Genomic DNA, 18,125 nt, shown 5'->3' with positions numbered 1-18,125 from the left:
GCATTTAACAAAACCTTCCCTCCCTGATGTATATCCACACAACCTGCTTCTTTCAGAAAAATGACTCTGGCAAAAATGCAACCTGGTGTTGAGCCAGAGTCCCACCTCTTGAGCTTACGTCTTCCAGTCATGGAACATCCAATACCCAGCAGCATGCATGAACATAAGAACTAGAAACTTAACTTCCATTCATGGGGAATTAAAATCATATTGTGCTGTCAACCGCAAAGCTTGCTGTTAACTGGGACCTGTACCGAGTTTGTCAGAGACATGGCTAATCTTAGTATTATTTTCAGCCCACCCTGATGATGCTTCTGTCCACTGGGATATGTAACAGTCTCCAGCAATCTGTCTTTTAGCAAGAAAACATTACCTGTAAAGAGAAAAATCCACCTGTAAGAAAATGAGATTCCCTGGGGTAAGGGAATCATCCACCTTGATAAATCAAACTGCACTCCTTAGCAGTTGAAAATCGGTCTTGTAACTCATAAATCTATTGAAGACATCCTGCAGGTGTTCAAAAGAAGCCTATATCCTAGCACCTGCCCAGGTCAAGAGGAGGATTTTTCCTACTTAATTAACAAAGCTGTTTTGTTTCCCTCTTCTTAATTCCAAAATGGTAAGTAATTGAGGAATCAGCTTACAGAGATCAAAAGGTCTTAATTGCCTTTAAGCAGCCACTAGGTTAAATTCAACCATGGATGTCTTACACTGGTGGCAAGAAGAGAACTGTTTACTAGAAACTATAACCCCTATGGTTCAGGCTTATGTCTCCTTCCCACTGTGCCTTTGAATTTAGCTACATTTTCTGCATTTAAAAAGTAGTCAAAAATTGTAACTAGGATCTAAGGGAATTAAAGCAAAAGTTTATAAATGTTTTGTTTCCAAATGAAAATGTGGAGGGACCTTCAGAAGCTTTGTTCTCTTTTCACTGTGTTTTTTGTTCTACCTTCAGACGAATAAAATTAGCAGGAGAAGGCTTTCTCCCTCAGGCTGCTTGGTGAACGGACGCTGCTTTCAAGACAGCCCCATGCAGTTCACTAGCAACAACTTCAATGCTCCTAAAATTTCAGTGTCACTGCATGAGAGTCTGGAAACTTGGGGTAAAAAGGAGAAAAAAAAAAAAAAAAAAAAAAAAAAAGGAAGAAAAAAAAAGCCTGTGAAATGTGGTTGGAGCAATGTATTTTTTTTCCACTTTCGGGTTGTAGAAAGGAAAGGGTACGGTTTACATATAATTTTCTTGTTTTGAATGAAACTTTATTTTTATTATCTGTCCTGATATATTTCTAAAGTAAATCGACAGTTCTGTCAAAGATTATTGGAGAAGGTTTGCTCATCCGTTATAAGATTTGGGAAGACAATATGCCACTTGCTATGAAGAATTCATGACAAATTCTGAAGAGCAGTCAGAAGAGCACAGAAAGTCCCACTTTGGAGTACATCTCTACAGCAAGCAGAAAGCAACAGCATCTGCAGAGACATTCTATACCTCAAAAATAAACAAGGTGGGGAAAGGAAGAGAACACTTTCTGAATTCAAATAATCAAACGCTGAAAAATGATCACAGTCTAGGCTGAACTGGTTCTTTCCAAAATCTGTCTGCACCAGGAGAACCAGAGCTGTGACTAATTCGTTATCTTTGGGTCAGCTGTAGATCAAGTTGAATTTGGAAGGAGAAATCTTAGATCACAAATGGGTGATTTCAAGCAACCACACAGGGTTCCCTCCAGCAATCATTGCACATAATGGGTCTGGAGACAATATATGGCTTCTTCTCCCACAAACTGTAAACCTGATAAAAGATTAATTACGGACAAGGACACAGGCTTTTATTCTAAAGCAGCATCACAAAATAAACTTTAAACGAGCTTAAAAGGCAGCCACTGAGAGTCAGCCACCAGCACGTGGGTTTGGCAAAAACAGATGCTGTAATGTAGCATACAAATTGTCAAACAAGATGACAAATGCTACAGTTACCACATAACACATTTCACCTCAGTAACCTGAATTTATGTGAATTGTTAAAAGTAGTTGTCCGGGTTCTTTTTAGTATTAATGTAAAAATGGACAGACCATTCTAAAGTACCGTTCATCTTATTTTATACACCCTTGTTGGCAAAACTGTATCTCCATTGATTATAAAGGAGTCTTAGGAAGTTAGGTTAGATAAAAAAGATTTTTACAAAAGTAAAGCAAGATGAGATGAATCTCACATTTATGGTGTACAGTTCTGTCTTGAGTCCACTACATGGTCACGTATCTCACAGCTCTACAGGGATGACTGGATTATTACCATAGATTGTAGAATCCTCCATTCATCCTCCAGTATAGACTTACAGGTCATTGGAATTGTTTTCTCCACCTTATAAGGAACCTGAAGGCGTATACTTATTCAGCAAATATTTGGAGAAACTGTGAATTCCAGTGGAATTCTTAGATTTCCAAGATAAATATCTTTCTCCCAAAATATCAGCATTTTTTTATGAATCCATATTCAGAAGAGCTCCAGAGTATATTGAAGGAGAAAGAGACCTGGATGGGTGCTAGAGCATCCCTAAGAAACTCTCTTTTTAAAAAGCCTCTATGCATTCTCCAAAAAATAAATAAATAAATAAAATAAAAATTGATTTTCGTGCCCAAACCTCCTGATGGCTGGCTGTGCACAGCTGAGTCTGTAAAAGTTCTGCAGTCTTCAGTGGGTTATCAGCTACATGAGTAGTCCTGAAAGTGTGGCAGGAGGTAGAAGCCATGGTACCAGCTTTTGGTGGAGAAGACTTCATTCTGATTGCACCGAAGCCAGCAGGACTAGTTCCCTGAGTACAGCCAAGGAGCCACAGGAGGTTCATGGGATAAAAATACACTGCAAAATTTGCCCTAGTTGGACTATTCCACACCACAGGAAAGGCTGGAATAAGGCAAATAAGGAGGATATCAGAAAAGGGCAAGAACAATGTATTCTGCAAATACCAGGAGCAGAATTTCAATCCTTCAGTCACTTTGTCATTTTTTTCTCTCTCTTTGCTTTAAATAATTGAAACGAACATTTAGTATCATCTTTCAGAAACAATTATTGACAGAAAGAGTAATGTACATGTAGGGAAATACGTAAATCAAAAGCAATGGAGGCCTCATTAACTGTCAAGAAAAATGCTACTTGCCCTCTCTTTCTCACTGTTTTCTCATCTAGCATCAGTGTTAAAACTTTTTCGGTAAAATACCCCATGCAGGCAACACCCTGGCTCCTTAGAAATCCATGGCCAAACTCCCACTGTCCTCAGTGAGAACAGGAGTCCTCCATATACTTAAAGGCCTATGAAAAGTCTCTTTACAAATTATTTTCACTCAGAAGATCAAGTGATATCAGGGCTGGATTCCCCTACATTCAATTTTCTCAAATTAGGGACAGATTTTCAAAGGAGGTTGCTTCCAATTTTGGCATATAAGGAAAATCTGGACTGCTTCAAAAGCTCATCTTCCTACAGAGAGTGCTGCGATTCTCATAATCTGATATTTGCAAAGACTCGGGACATAAGATGCCCTCAATGCCCAGGTTCCTGCAGAGGTGCCTAAATAAAAGCTGAGCTCTTTTGAAAACATACCCCATATTTTATAAAGCAAAGCTTTCCCAGCACTTTAATATCAGAAATTTATTAAGACCTGTAAAACCTTTGTAAAATAGGGTCATATTTTTGCTCTTCTAATTCTACATATAGATAAAATGAGATACAGAGAGGTGAAGCTGATGTGCTCAGGATCATAAAAGAACTATAAATTAATGCTGAGTTTGGAAGGGAAAGGTCAGACATCACAACTCCCACTCCCTTCTTTAAACACTGGACCCCTAAAGTCCTTAAAGAATCCTTCAAAGTGATTAGAAATCTGATTTTATTCATTTTCCCCTCTGTGATTCATCTCACAGGCAGTGTGACCTAAGAGCTTCATTCAGGTTTTGGAAGAGACAGAATGAAACATTTATTAATAAATAAAAGGAGTTTGGAATACTTAATGGGACCAAAGTTTAAAGATTATAAAGATCTGAGACTCTTTAATAAATATTAAATATACATTTTTCACCTCATTTTTTTTGGCCAGATATGAAGTGTGGTGTAGAATTGCAGGGACATCGGATTCTGAAGCCAGGAGACCTTTATCGTTGTTAGAGGCTCTTTCTAATAAGAAATACTTCTATTCCCTCCAGTTCATGCAAATGCGCAGTTATTCTGATTAGCGTGAAGAGCACCAAATGGTAATGGAAATCAAGGAACCTAATTATTTCCAGCAGTCACTTCAAAGATGCTCCACTGAAATGAAAGACATGTCTCTCACCTCTTGGGCCCTATTATGTTCTAAACTTTGCCTAGCCCTGCTGACATGCCACCTCTGCTTCAGACGGATTTGATGAATCATGAAAACAGCATCATTTACAGTTCAAGGTACCAAAGCAATTTTCCATTGGCACCTTTACGCCTTTGCTGCTGCAAAACAGAAGTGTATGAAAAAATCCCAGTGACTATTCAGCAGTCAAGTGATTTCTGCAGGAAAAAAAATAGTGAATATTCACTGAGAGCAAATATGTGTGTGTAGACATGTCAGTGCCCATGTACACAGGCATGTTTCCGTGTCCGCTGGCTGTGGCAAAGTAGGGTTGAAGGTTTTTCTGTAACGAGGATGCAGAGGAAGGCAGGGTGGTGGAGGGTGGGAGAGCACAACGGCAGGGTTTGGTGGCAGAGGCTGTAGAGCATCTCAGCATTTACCAGGGGGCGGTTCTCCTGGCAGATCTTCATCTGTTCTTTGCTTCTGCAGGCTGCCACAAGGGCTGTGAAGGTCTCTGCCAACCATGGAGGTTTGTGTGGTTTCTTCTGTTCAGGAGCTTTTCAGCCCCCTCCCCATTTTTTTTTTCCCTGTCTCCAGAACAGAATAGCAAGGCAGGTCTATTAAAATAGCACTAACCCTCATTGTTATTTCAGTCTTTCTGTAGCAGACAGTTGTTCTCATTACTAAGTCTAAGGAGGCTACCATTTTATGTAGAATTAATTTCCTTTCTGGAACTGTGTGAGCAGAGTTGAATATATATTTTCCCCCCAAAATGTCATGAAGGGTTTTTTCTTAATTATACCCCAGGACATTTCACGGCTGCCTGTGAACTGCTGCAAAAACCTTATTGAAAAAGTTTTTTTCTTTTTCTTTTTTTTTCTTTTCCTTCTCTCTAGTAAAATCTTCATAAGATGGTGGTTCAGTATTGACAGGTGTGAAATTAAGAGACTTTCACAGTTTTATATGAGAAGTGGTCTTCATCTATGCAAATGTTAAATCTCAGAAAAAAAAAAAAAATCATTTGACCAAGGGCCGATATTCTCTAGTAAAAAGACATAAAATTTCACAGCAGTTTAATATAATTCTCTTCATAGAAACTTTCTGTGAAATGCCTTGTGGCCTGTCATTCTGGCTTTGTCCCTCAGGTATCAGCTTCATCAGCTAGACCCCAAATTCAGAGCTGGAATGAGTCCTTTCATGAAGAGAAAGCAGGCAGAGAGAAGCTGATGTGAGCTCAGAGTCCTCTTCCCTCTGCCTCCAAGTTCCCACCTCACTTGGAAGGTAATTCTTGCGGAGGTGAGGTGAAATTTTCCTAATTTTAGAGAGCGCATGAAGTTTTTCATCAAAAATCCAATTTTCCACAACAGACCTGGATTCTGTTCCTGATCCTGTCACAGACTGTGCTGTAGCTTCAAATGAAACCATTAATCTCCCTGTGTTTCAGTTCCCCCAATAAAATGACATAGTGGAGCTTCCGTTCTCCTCTTTCTTTGTCTTTATGATTTATTTGTTTTACTTCTGTGCCATGTTTTCTCTGTGTATTTGAGCTGGAGGCTGTAAATACTTTTCATAGCAACAGTACGCTGAGGCTGAGATTTGAAGATCATATTAATAGATCCTGAACCAGCACAATGACAATTCCGCTTAGACTCGATTGACTTAGATCCTCTGAAACCAGTCAAATCATTTAAGTAATTTGCTTCCATTATATTAATAAAGTGGCTTTAAAATGCATCTAAGGGGAAATACATACAGGAACTAGACTCAAATCCCAGGATCACTGTGAAACTTTGTACCACGTTTATGTACAGCACCTAGCCCAAAAGGGTTGATTCCTTGATTAGAGCTGCCTAAAGTCTTTCTATTACTGTTGAATTTTAATCCACATCTCTCCAGACTGCTGATTTTCCTCCTATTCACTGCCCTTAAATCCAATCTAATTCCATCATACATCAAACCCCAGGGTAGTTTTTCTGACACTTGGTTGAATACATTTTCCTATGTTGTAATATTTTTCCCTTTTTTTCCCATACCTATTTGCTTAAAAATAAATAGTATCTTTTCTGTAATTCCAGACAGAACACAGAGCACTTGCCCTATTACACTGCAGCTGAATTCTAAGTATACAATTATACAGGGAGTATCTTTAGATAAACCAGCTTGAGGACTTTCAAACATTAAACTCAAATCAGATAACAGCTTTCATCTTGTGCACTGCATTACACATTATGCTGCAACTAAGTGGAAGGCTCAAGAAAAAAAAAAAATACTTTCCACGGGCATAAAGATGTAAAGGCAATAAAATAAGCAGATGCAAAATTCTCCAAAAAAAAAAAACAACAAGAGGAATGGAAAAGATGAAACAGATAGACCGCGTTGCCTGTTACCAACAGCTTGTTGGAGTCTCAGAGACTTGGCCTGGCAGAGCCTACACCTGTCTTTTCATGTGCTGCTGAGGGCTGAAAAAAAAAATAAGAAAAGAATAGACCAAATATTCTGGGTGAATGCTGAGTCCCAGATCAAACTGCTAATAGAGTATTCTATGTAAAACAAGAGAGGCAATTATTCCACTCAGCTGTGCTCTGGTAGGGCTTTAATTGGAAGAGTGTGTTCAGTTGGAGCTCAGTGCTTTATTATACACATCTATATTTCAAAAAAAACAGGGTGGAGAAACAGAGAGGCAGCTCATAGTAACTCATAAATAAAAAGGTTTAGGAGACTAATGCTGATGAGGAGAGCTTAAGGAAACTGGACACTTGCAGTCTGAAAGAAGTAATTATTATACATGTATTCAGTTATGAAATGCAGAGGTGAGGCAGAGCATTTGTTCTCATGGGGATGACATTTAGCCCAGAGAAGAGCAAGCTGCATACAACTTATGCATTGGATAAAGACCATTTAAGTCTTATTCTGACAGTGTAAGACATACATAGCCTTTTTGCCAGCCCTCTGTTATTGTCAGGAGTGTGAAAACTCCCTCATTTCATGTCAAGATGGGACATTTTTACACAAGTTTCCTGGAGTTGCCTTCAAACTTAAGGGCTTGCTTTGAGACCCATTGAGCAGGTACTGATGCTTGTACTAGGCAGAGCTCAGTAATGGTCTCTTCAAAATTGTCTCAAAATACATTCTTCAGTGCTGCCTCTTTTTCTTGCCCAAGAGGACCATGTAGGGTGTGAACTTTCAGCTGGTTCTCTGGAGATAGCATAAATCCATTGCAGTCAGAGAAATGCATCCTGTAACTCAGCTCAGAAAAGGTTTATGGCAAAAAATTCATAAGGATCTGAATAAGCCAAAGCCAACTATTGCCTTGGATTACACAATTCCAGGTGAGATATATCCCCCTCTGTCCTAACAAACACTTAGAAGAAACATTTTGATTTCACAGCATCCTCTGGATCGCAGGATTTCCTACAGGCAGATAAACGCTGAGTGTTTCAGCAGCACAGGGAAGGCAGTTCAAAGTAATCTGAATGACTTGCCCAAAACTCTTCCCAAAGCTAGTTTTTTCTCTCAAGTTCCCATTATTTTCCACTTTCACTTCTATCTCTGCATTTCCTAACAATATCTGATACGTCAATGACATTGCTCTCTCAAAATATCTTATGAAGATTCATTTCTGTGGGGTTTTAAACCCCACTGAGGTCAGGAGAAATCCTGAAAAAACTGACAAGGAGCCTGAGAACAAACACACAAGCTTCTGTAATAAATAAATAAATAAATAAATAGATAAAAACTAAATATGCAAATTTACAAGCTACAGAGCTCTCAGGAGTAAGCATCTTGTGCCCACAGTAAAAATCCACAGTGGATGCAAAGTCCTGGTTGCAATAATTCTGAACAAGTACTTCCCCTCTCTCCTCCCCTTCCCGCTCCCTTTACCTTGTCCTTTTGGGTGGCATCTGGTATAACCAGTCACTGTAAAGATGAGCTTTGCCTTCTAGAATCTATAATCCCTGCAGTTTGGGAGTTGCCAACATCAGACCATTCACTCATTTCTCCATCAATGCTATTTAATGGTTAAAAAAACCTGAGGAGTAGAATATACCAGGGGCTGCTTTCACATTATGGATGGGAATTAGCAGCGACACAGATGACATTGTAGCAACAATAACATCTCATGTAAGGTCTTCCATTTCAACCTATCTTTACAACATAAGATAGTCTCTCCAGGGAAGATGAAAAGAATTATAATTACATCTGTGAAAAACAAAACAAAACAAAAATCCTAGAGAAGGATGGAAAATCATTCGTCATAAGTGTGTGGAAAATCTTAGGGAACATAATAACCATTCTTTTGAGAAGTAATGGTGGATGAGGGGCTGGACAGGCTATTTGTTTCATTTTCAGTACGTTTTGTTGCATTTTTGCCATGTAATCTGGCAGTGGAGGTTAAAAGTGTTGTAACATAAACATATAAACATAAGCCAAGTAAACAGAATTATGGCCTAAAGGTAATCAAAGCTTATGCTTCAGGGTATATGTTGATTGTTTCTTGTGGTCAGGATGGAGCACATTACTCGCTGTCCCTCGATGCGTAACTGGTTATACAGATTATGGGCTATAGCAACAAGAAATTTATTTTGTCTTACAGCATCAAATAAGGACTATTCTCTTTACACATTTGCACAGCCAATGATACAAGAATTTCTTTCAGATGTAAAGACAAAACTAGCTAGGGATATCTCAGTCATTTTACATGTGAGCACTTGTTCAATTGGGTAAAAATCCTTTCCTTCCACTCGGTGTCCATCATGAATGTCCAGCTGATAAAACACTGGGAGGAAAGTTGCCAGACAAAAACCCTGAACTTAAAGGGCTTCTGCACATCATCTCCCAGAGATTCAGAATCAGCAATACCCAAGCCATCAGCTCCAGCCTTTGCACTGGTGCAGGCTGCAGGACTACAATCACCCATCCAACCTCCAGCCTGGACAATAAGCTGCAGAGGATTAGACGATGGATGCAGCACAACCTGGTACCGTGCTGGAATAGGGAACAAGGAGAGCTGAATTTTCCCCCATCTGAGTTATTACTGTTGTTTTAGAGGCTGTGAAGCAAAAAGTCTCTCTCCAATATTTGTCTCATATTTGTCACTTCAAGAAATAATAAAAATCTCCCTTGCTATTTTGTTGAGGGAAAACAAAGACACAGAAAAAAAAAAAGTGATTCCCCTAGAGGGTGGCATGACTGGAACCAAAATTCAGTTTTTCTCTTTTCCAGTCCAGGCCACTGGATCCAGCTGCTTTCCATCACTCTTTTAAATGGTTAATTCAGTTTTCATAGTTTCCTCAATGTCAAGCTTTCCTGCTGTTCTTTGTGGATGGCCCTCCCAATCAATTATGTCAGAACAACCACCAGTATGCCATAATAATGTATAATTTTTCATCTAAATTAAAATGTACTTAGGAGACCTTCATTTCCCTCACATTTCATTGCATTCATCAGAAATACAACAGGATTAAAATAAATAAATAAATAAATAAAAACCACCTCTGAGCAAACACTGTGAGTTGTTTACAAATGCTTTGAGTGCACCAAGATACAGATTGTCGTTCTGCAAGGCCCTCCTCTTCCCATCACACAGGAGATTTTCCAGGCAAACTCCAGAGAAAGAGATAGCAGGGTAGAAGGGCCAACTCTGATCTTTAGGAAAACAATTTGTATAAAGAGATGGCATTCCGTTTAAAAATCTTGTGGTGTGCTGTAAAACAGTAATTGCTATCTATCTGGAGACATTCTCATTTCATGTCTCTCTTAGTGAATGAAACTGCAAATTAATTACTATCTTGTGTATGCATCAAAGACCAGCGCTGTGCACAGAAAACATCCAGGGTGAAAATCAGGCCATATTTATTTCAGTCAAGCTGTTTAAATATAGGTGAAAATCATAACAGTCTCACAAGTAGTTTAGAGGAAGCAGGACAATTCCATAACATCTCTAATAAATCTTCAACTGACTCAGACATTTTTTTATCAAACCCATTGCAAGGCAGTTCATATATAGGAAGATACAGATACAGGTGTGTGTATATAAATAGAAGAGATGCCGGTTTCTGAATTAATGAATAACTCAACATTTCTATAGTCAGAACTATAACCAAAAATCTTTTTCCAGAGTACCTCATTGCATTTAAATATATTTTCACCACATAAGAGCAGGTTAGCTATTAATCCAACTGCCCAACCAGAACTGTGCAATTTTGCTGCAGTCTGCTATGCATGAGTGAGAGCACCACGACTGCACTCTGCTTTCTGTTTGACAGCTTCCTTCTTTCCCAAAAGCTCCCATGCTTTAGCCCATTCCTGCCTCTGCCTCTGATTTTGTGCATCTTACATTTAAATGTGAGTTACCTGAGATGTGGATTATCAGAAAACCTGTTTTCAAGCATGATATTTTTAGGGAGGCATGAGTTGTCTCAGGAGTAAGTGATAGATCTAAAAATACTGTGCTGCAACCCTACATGAAGGGCTGCCATATATCATGGTTTTCTAGGAGATGACATCTTTTCTTCTCTAAAAAGATTTGGCCGGGTGGTTTCTGAGGACTTCATAAGTCTTTCCAAATCCTGACTAGCCCAGGAGCCCAGGCAGCTGCAGTCAAGCTGTTGCTCTCCCAGGAACCCACCATATAAGCAGTACGATGTTACTGCTGTTGATTTTCTCCAACCAACTGCTCACTCCAAACGACTTAACAGTGTGGGCTTACAGCAAAACAATATCACTGTAAATGCTTTGTCCAAAAGATACAGGGGGAAAAAATTGCATTATGGTTAGAAGAATCAATTAGGATGTGAATGGGCGTGTGGAAATTTCAATTCTCTCTCACACTACTACATAATCGAGGGAATGCTTTGATTCTAAAACCAGTGAAGTGGCTGCATATTTCAATCCTCAATTGTGTAGTAAAACACCAAATAAGATATTAACATTTTTTCACCCATACAGAAAAAGGCTTTTTCTTTTCCCTTTGAAAATGAGCAAGAAAAATGGAAGTGAATTTGAGAATCTCCAACTCCCCCTGCTGAGTTAGTAGGACTAATTATTCAATTCACAACACAACTGAGTAGGTAAGCAATTGGCTGTGTGGGGCTTAAAAACCCTCATTTCTATTAAAAAAAAATTAATAATTAAGATGTCAGCATCTTCACTGGACATGGCTTTATTTTTGGATGCATCCAAAGCGGATGGCACTTTAAAAATAAAGAAATAAGTAAATAAATCCAGAAAAGAGAAGCAATCGAAGGCAAGAAAGAGCCAGAGAGCAAATGTCACTTGCTTGAGGCCATATGGTCAGGGCAGAAGTAGAAACTCTTTTTTCTGAATAAGCTCGCATCACCGGGTAATGCTGCCATGCAGCAGAACATGGCTAGGGCAGAAGAGCTGGGGAAAAATCAGAGGAGTTTTATTCCCCAGTTATATCCTGATGTCCCTTTTTCAGGGCTTTATCAGTATTATACCAATGTACAAACCAAAGATAGAAAAAAGCAGGAAATACCACACTGTATTTGAGAGCAGACACAAGCCATTATGTCTTTGTCTGTTTCACCTGAAATATTTATTTGTACATATTGACAATGAGCATTTACAGCTGTCTGCCGAGGATATATTACCCTTAGCTGCTTAAACCGCTCTGCTAATCAACAGTGCAGTGGATTGGCAGAGATTTCCCCTGGAAGCCCTTTGGAAGCCTCCTCCAGCAGTGCTTTGTAGAGCTCCCCTCCCCAGGGAATACAAATGCCCCTCTCATCCCTCTGCTGCAGCGGAAAGTGAGAGGAGAGAAGACAAAGTTTCTAGGTGGATGGCTATCATTTTGTAATCCTTTCAAAGGCTGTAAGTAGTCATGAGTGATAAAGGAGACCCACAACTCTGGAGCAGACAAACCCTTTCTGCTAGCCAGGTTTTCATGGAAGGGTCTGTCCAGAGCACAGGGATGATGGGGATTTTCTGACAAGGCTGAGCAGGCACAGGGACCTGTTCTGTCTGCTGATGACTCTGCTTGGACTCTGCTTCTTCCACTAAAACTTTCTGAGATGAGAGCCAATGGCACATGGGCATTTAGAAGCACAGGTTAAAAAAACACTGCACAGGTTCTCCTGCCACCCTGGTGGCACAATGGGTGCTGTCCTTCTCAATCTAAAATCACTGTCCACAGAGACAGCAAGGCTCTGAGCACAACCCTGAGCCTGACCAAACATTACACCCTATAGCATGAGATCCAACATATCGCAGCACACCTACTGGCTCAGAAGCTAGCAGTCTGGGTGATGTTTCCATAGCTTACATACACGCAGACTGCAAAAAGCCTCCGCAGCAGTCCCAGGAAGAGGAGGCAGCAGGGAAAGGGGAACACACCATGGAACCCTTCCTAACAGCTTTCTGTAAGTGCCACAACTCCCAGAGCCCAGTCCAGCCCTGAGTAGCATCCTGTTTTCATTCCCAGCACCAATGCTCTACACAGGCATGGTCTTCAGGCCCCATGGGGAAGCAGCCTCCAAAAGAATTAATAGGTTTTATTTCTGCCTTTGAATAACATCTGTGTCTATGAGTCATTTCAGTCACATGTGGCAACAGCTTAGAGTGGTGTTAACAGCTCTGGGTGCACAGGAGAACATTTCTGAGTGGAGGGAGAAGTGAGGCAAATCCCTTTATACTATCAGCATAGACCAAGCAATGGCCTTTGCTTATGCAGATCATAATCATAATCATTATCTTTTATGGTGAAGTACTTCAGTATTATGGGGCACAGGTACTTTTTCGAAGTGGTTACTAACACATTAAATAAGGAATTTAGAGCTTGGAAACATTTGATAAATGGCTGGTTGGGGGAGCACTTAAACTGTAAAATCAGCTTGTGATAACACCATGGCTTCAGGATTGAGAAGGCAGATTCATCCCTGGTTTCCAAGCAGTGCTGAGGATGGTCAGAAAGACCATGCTGTTGTCCTTTCAGTCCCTCTCCAACCAGTGTCTTCCTGGGCAAATATCCCTTTGGACCCTGACCATTTCAGAACATGGGTAGCTTCAAGCTGTGCACTGACTTCAAGCAAATGTCTTGATAAAGACGTCACGCGAAGCAAATACATTGAGTGCATGGGGCCAAGATCAGGTCTAAGTATGTTCCATGAAAATGGAAGTGGGAGTTAGCAGGTCTATGCACAGCATGCATTATCTCTGAGGATCCAACATGAATGCCATGTTTTTCTTCTTTTCTCTCCATCCCTGTGGTAGGACAAGGCTCAGAAACTCTGAGCAGAGACTGTTAGAGGTGGGATCCACTGCACCGAACTGAGGGGAAGAATTTGCCCTATTACATTAGTTGTCTGTGCAGGCGACATGCCCCTTTTCATTGCTAGTAAGTGATCATGTCTCCTCGGATAGAAGGGCTGATGAAATCAGAGCAGTTTCTGTTGTTTCTGGCTCCAAGGTTAATTTTATCAAAAGCAAAGCTCCTTTGACTGCTATCAGCAGAAGGGGAAAGTAAAGCTCTTTTTATTACAGGGATATCAATAGAAGCATTTGTCTGACCTCCCTATCACCTCACCCCTCACCAAACCCACTGGCTCCAAATTAGGGATGGAAGAATAGAGCTGATAAAATAGGGCTCAGATAAAAATCTTAATATTGCAGAACCCACAACAGAAAAGATATGAAGAACAACATCAGTCCCATTTTGACCTTCAAAGATGGCACAAAATCAGAACAACAGGACTATATCTGTTTTACCCCCAGGGGCAGGTTAAATGAAGCATACCCATGTCCTAAAAATGGAGGTGGGTTAGGTTTTTGACGGCAAATTGAGCCCTACAGTGGAATATCTTTGCTAGTAATAGAATAATGGAGACAACACAAACTGTGGTTCCTGAAGGCTTTTAGCAGTTTCATCATGGAGAACAAAAGAAGACTAGGACCTGAGGAGTGACAATTAGAAAACTGCCAAGTTATAAGTCAGCATGTTGATCCACACAAACACCTCACAGCTTTTCCTATTCCATCTCCATCATGGTCTAGAGAAATAAATTAAGGTAAAAAGTCAAGGAAAAGTTGACTCATTTTCCTGGTTCCTTGTGGGTTCCCAGAAGAGCTGTTTTTTAAAAAGAGCTTAATAACCCCAAGAGGAACAATAGCATTTAGTATAGCTGTGCATACAAGATTACAGCCTAGGAAAGGGTGAAAAGATGTCAGGTAAATAAGGCATTGAAGTGGCACTAAGGAAATGTGGGTTCAATGGCATCGATTTCCTCTGTGATCTTAGAGAAATCATATTGGGTTTGATATTCACTAATGCTGAAGCATTTTAACATCACAGGAGAAGTGAAAAGTGAGTGTAAATATAATATATACCCACTTCATGGCCCGTTTATGCTGCCAGGGTAGTGGAAAGCAAATTTAGTGCAAATGAGAATCACACATTTTATCTTTCTGTTCCTCAGTTCTGCATCTGTAATACAGAAGTTAATAAAGCTGCCTGACTTCCTCTCAGTCTCTCTTTTTTTTTTCTTTTTTTTAATCTTTTTTTTTCACTACTTGTCAGCCCTGTTTATTTGCCCTATAAGCTCTTCAGTGCAAGAACCATCTCTTACAATATCTCTGTATAGCCGCTTGCACAAGGCCAGCTTGATCTGAGCTGGTACCTCTGGATGTGGTTGCAGTGAGCATGCTAATAACAACAACATCCCCTCATCTAACACGAGGATTCCTTTTAAAGACAGGAGAATGCCTTCATGGCAGAAACTTAGTTGGGAGTCTTCACTCATTCTTCCTTTCTCCATCTTCCTTTTTTTTTTTTTTTTTTTTTTTTTTTACCGTTCTAGGATGTAAGAGAGACATCTGAAGCTGAAAAAATGAAGTGGCTTGCTCACAGGTTGACACCCAGCCAGCAATCATAACAAACCCTGAAATTGGTATTTTCACCCTCATTTGGATGATCAGGTGTAAATATAAATTTTAATTATTTACATAATTAAGTCAGTAATTTGCTGCCCATCAGAAATGTTTGACGATATTTTTGTGCCATCTGTTTCCTAATTGAACTTAATCTCTAAAAGATGTTACAAAAATATCCACAAAATAATAATGATAAACACAAAACAATTCCCCTTCTCCCCCCATGATTACTGCAATTTTCAGTCATTTCCTAGGGAAAAAAAAAAAAAATGTAGTTCAGTTGTGCCAAGGTCTCATAGAAGAGCAATGAAGCAACCAAAAAAAAGTGCTTGGAGAGGGTGTTGATGCTTGCAAGATGCATAGTGAAGACCTGGTCTGCAGGGATCTAAGTGGAAAAAATGCAGAAAATCAACATAGAATGCATCATAAGAACTCTGTAAGTGATGTCCAGAGCCTGTAATGGTCCCCTGACTTTCAGCCACAGCAAAGACTTTGTAAGGCTCTGAATCCACAAAGGGATGCAAGAAGATCAAAAGTGCAAGAATGCAACAAGTGGCACAGGTCTGAAAAGAAAAGACAACGCAAAATTATTAAAAAAAATGCTTGGATGTAAGAATTATATCTGTATGCAGGCTTTTCTTCTGTGTGGCATAAAAAGGAACTTTGCAAAGACAAGTCATAGTTTTAGAGGTTTAGCTTACTGCTCAGCAGCACTTGGGCTTTCAGATGCTTCAACAAAAAAATGATACAACTTCTCTAGTCCATGGAACTAAACTGTAATATTCAAGTTGCAAGCAGCATCAGGAAATTTGCCTCCACCTTTCCTCTGAATACAGAGAAGAGTGGTGAGACAGATTAACATTCTCTTTTGGCAAACAAGTTTCTAGGTTCATTATTTGTTGAACTTAGTTTAGTGGGGGACTTGTTAGTGTTAGGTCAGAGGTTGGACTTGATGATCTTGAGGTCTCTTCTAACCTAGACGATTCTGTGATTCTGTGATTTGAACACAGAATTTCCAGGACTCTGTTTTTGACCATGTTGACAACTCCTATAACTGAACACTGGACTGCAAAACAATCAGAAGATGTTTGTTTTAAAAAAGTAATCAGTTTATCAAGGTTCAGAAAAGATTCAGCTTGTGTCTGGTGCAAGTTCCACTTAAGGATTAAGTTAGTAGGTACTTTATCCCTTGCCCTGTAGGAACATAACCTGCTTGCTGATTGAGTTGTCAAAATCAAGGACTGTCTGATGGCTCCCAACAGACCAATATAAAATTGGTTCACTCAAATCAATTGGCTTTGCCGGAACAGAAAGAAGTGGCTGTCAACCACATATGGTGCCCATTTGTTCATGTGGACAGACTCCAGACATCACACCAGTGCTGTTAAAACCAGAGCTCCTTCTTGTAGGAGGCACAAGATTTCCATGGGAAAGACTTGATGCTTCTTCTTCAAACACTTTTATGACAGGCAGATGGGGAAGAAGAGAGATGCAGTTTATTGTGGAAGTTTGAAGGAAAGCAGAAAATCCACTCTGTGTGTGCCTGCATGTAAGGGTGGTTACGCAGTATTTTTACCAATATATTCTAAAAGTGCTTGAACAAAACACAGAAAAGATCGATATATTTGTCACGTGTCACAAAAATCATCATGCCCAAAGAATCACTAAAATTTAGTAGCTAATGAGTTTAAAAGGGTAGGCATATTACCATCTCTGTAGTCACATTAAGTTTCCAATTTCTTTCTTTTAATCTCTCCTTTCAATTGTGCATGAAGAAAACTATTCAATTTGGTCTCAGCCTAAAGGGCTTTTTTGTTGTTCTTCGTTATTTAATTTTCAGGAATGCCAGCAGATCCCTCTTTGAATTATTTAAGTTTGGAAACAAATGTATTTTCCTCATATGTTCTGACCAGGAAATTTACTCTCTAATTTCTCAGTAGTAGAGCAGGATGGACAAGTCGAGCTGTCTTATTTTGGAGAGGTAGTTGTGGCATAAAAATTAGTTTAAGCTTGAAGAAAATTGGATGAGTAGGTGCAAAATTAATAACACCTAAAACTGGAAATTATGAGTTTACAAATTATATAATTTTTCTCCAGTTTATTATCATTATTGTATATTATTATGTATGTTCATGAGCAAGTACTTTAATATGCGCTGGCAAAATATGTATGTAAGTTTGTAATTTAAAAGTTTTAAATTATTTAAACAATATTTTATCAAACATTTAATTCCCAATAATATCTGTCAAACAAGACAAGTTAGATTTTTTTTCTAACCTTGAATCCTTCCAAACTGTAGATTCTGCCAAAATACTGTAAGTTTTTTTTTTTTTTTTTTTTAATATAATTTAAGAGGCTTAAGATACTGTAAGCCCTTAGAGCAGTTTAAGAGGCTTACTGTAAACTCCCTAAAACTGCAGAGCAATTTAAGCAGTTAGGGCACCCCCAAGGTCCACACCCTTGCCTGGAGTAAAGTGGTGCAAGTCCCCTGGTTTCTAAAGAGCTTCAGCAGCTTTCTTCTGCCAGGAATCTGTCCCTAAAACTTTAGAAGCCTTAAGCCTCTTTGGGCCTTGTGTGCACAAGGCAAACAGGCACTTCAGCAAGCCCTTGTCAAAACAGTTTGAGCCGCTGTTACTCTTGCAGCATCTTGAGCCCAAGCACAACAGACATTGTAGACATTTTACAAGTGTTTAAACTAGATCAGTTGCACAATCCATAAGGTTGCTCCTTGGGAAGAAAGAGGCACCAAAATTTGCAGGGTGCTTTTGGGGGTATCTCAAACGTGTGATTTGTTGTGGGAACATACAACCAACCATCTATCTTAAGAGAAAATATAAATGGCTTTCTGTGGCCAGATTCTTCTATTAAGGGCACAGAAACTTAGTCCAGCTTGGAAGCATTTTCTCAGAGAAATTCTGGCATCC

The 18,125-nt window shown here is 39.5% G+C and overlaps 1 long non-coding RNA gene across 1 annotated transcript in view; it reads right to left on the bottom strand.

The window, feature by feature from the left end:
• Nucleotides 1-18,125, bottom strand: part of LOC116497049 — a 107,119-nt gene that overhangs the window by 30,873 nt on the left and 58,121 nt on the right. The gene's annotated exons all lie outside the window — the stretch shown is intronic.

This window comes from Aythya fuligula, chromosome 19, assembly GCF_009819795.1.
Source record: "Aythya fuligula isolate bAytFul2 chromosome 19, bAytFul2.pri, whole genome shotgun sequence".
NCBI classification, from domain to species: domain Eukaryota; kingdom Metazoa; phylum Chordata; class Aves; order Anseriformes; family Anatidae; genus Aythya; species Aythya fuligula.
Note: the sequence above shows the minus strand (reverse complement) of the source record. Positions and strands in the feature narration are given on the sequence as shown.